This window comes from Hetaerina americana, unplaced genomic scaffold (genome assembly GCF_022747635.1).
Source record: "Hetaerina americana unplaced genomic scaffold, ioHetAmer1.1.p SCAF_10, whole genome shotgun sequence".
NCBI classification, from domain to species: Eukaryota; Metazoa; Arthropoda; class Insecta; order Odonata; family Calopterygidae; genus Hetaerina; species Hetaerina americana.
In genome coordinates this window covers 38,406,737-38,408,467 of record NW_027286070.1, presented here as the reverse complement: position 1 = coordinate 38,408,467, position 1,731 = coordinate 38,406,737, and the positions used below count along the sequence as shown (strand labels likewise).

General features: G+C 36.2%; 1 protein-coding gene across 1 annotated transcript in view; it reads right to left on the bottom strand.

The window, feature by feature from the left end:
- Positions 1–377: 377 nt before the first annotated feature.
- Positions 378–1,731, bottom strand: part of LOC139700309 (AF4/FMR2 family member lilli-like) — a 247,612-nt gene continuing 246,258 nt past the window's right edge. Inside the window, exon 9 of the mRNA XM_071598949.1 lies at positions 378–1,731. This exon is cut by the window's right edge and continues 3,586 nt beyond it. The gene's annotated coding sequence lies outside the window, so the exon portion shown is untranslated.

Sequence of the window (1,731 nt, the reverse complement as noted above, 5' to 3'; positions counted from 1 at the left end):
AATTTTGGATCAACTTGTATCCCTTTTGTAAGTTAGCCCAGCCATTCACTTGCCGACTATTTTTGAGGGAATGATGTCACTTCATTTTCCGTGTCACATTGTATGAGTTCCGAAGTTATTTATGCATGAGCCGAATCCTGTCTTTCAAAGCCATTCAAGTGCAAATTTTCATAAGCATATACATTTCAGTGATATAACTTTCGGTTTGCCATCTGTTCACTCATCAAGCATAACCGAAATATTTTTTAAGAAGAATTAACGATTTTCTTCAATAAGAGACAACCGAAATTAAATTGTCAAATCGATTAGGGAATAGGTAGTGGGTCTTGGCGAAGTCAAACAGTGGTTTCTTTTATGTAATGGTTTTATTTGTTGTAATGATAATCACTACTTTGTGCTATGTACACAGCTTGGGGCAGGAATGCTGTAGAAAGAGGCGTTCTAGAAAAAGTTACAAGTAAGAAAGACAAGGCCATGGACGAGTGCATTAATTATTGAGGATAAAAGGCTCACCATTTCCATTGTCCCTCCCTCTCACTATATTAATCACTTTCTTCCAATCAGCTCCTAGTTCGAGAATATCTTTCCTTTTTTCCGCTTCACAACATTTTCACTCTTTCTATCACGGATCGAGAGGGAGGGATATAAAGCTCTCTACTTGTGGGTATACACTTCTCTAAAGCTTCATTGCATGCAAACAGAAACACAATTCTCATCCAGTTCTCAAAAAAAAAAGATCAAACATATCACGCCGCCATCCACATATTTTCAATGTATCACGGCCAACTTGTGAAAAAATATATGTGTAATGTGTGTGATTACATATTTAGGAAAATAATAAGTGTATTTATAGATATATTCATGTATTAATAAACATTCTAAAATGGGGTTCAGTTATTTTTTAGTGATCCCGTACCCTGTACCCAATTTCTGTTTTCTTATTCTAATAAAATGTACATTCACTTGCAAGTAGTTTAATCGCCTGATTCCTTAAGCGTAAACCACTGCATTAGAGTTAAACCCCGATTTCAGGATTTTAAAAGTCAGGACTGTCCAAAATACCAGAAGTAGCGTTCATTGTGATGGCCACAAACCACCGTGTAACGCAGGAAATTGTTCAGGAAACGCCAGTCTTTGATCTCCGAGGAAACACGATTTTAATTCGCAATAAGGTACTTCTAGTAGACAGTCTCGCAGTAAACCTCAAATCCACTCAAAACATCGTATACGCAAGAAGAAACAAGGCTGCCATACTTTAACACATCACGCACTCCATTTTTAGGTTAACACTGTAAAAAATCACTTCCTTGCAAACGCTCACAAAATAAAATATTTCTCTCTTTCACATATTAATCAATATACAAACATCACAACAGTTGAGGCACTGCTAAGTAAAACTCGGTAAGATCTGCCCGTTCCCTTCTTCATCGATGAAAAATACTGTTATTTGGAACAGCATTCTTCACTTTCATTAAATTATGACTAAAGATGCACCTTCCCTCCTCGAAGAAGCAGATCTCCGACGTCACATTGACATATTGTTCGTTTCATCAAATGCAACTGCATAAAACAAAACCACTCTGCAGGAACAGCCCTGTACATCCGCCTTCCAATAAATAATTGTTTCTGGAGTCGATATAAATTTAAAAAGAAGAGATACAGAATTAACAAGATCAACACTGAAAGAAAAATTTACAATTTAATTTAGTCTCTTATGTCCACAGTAAAAAT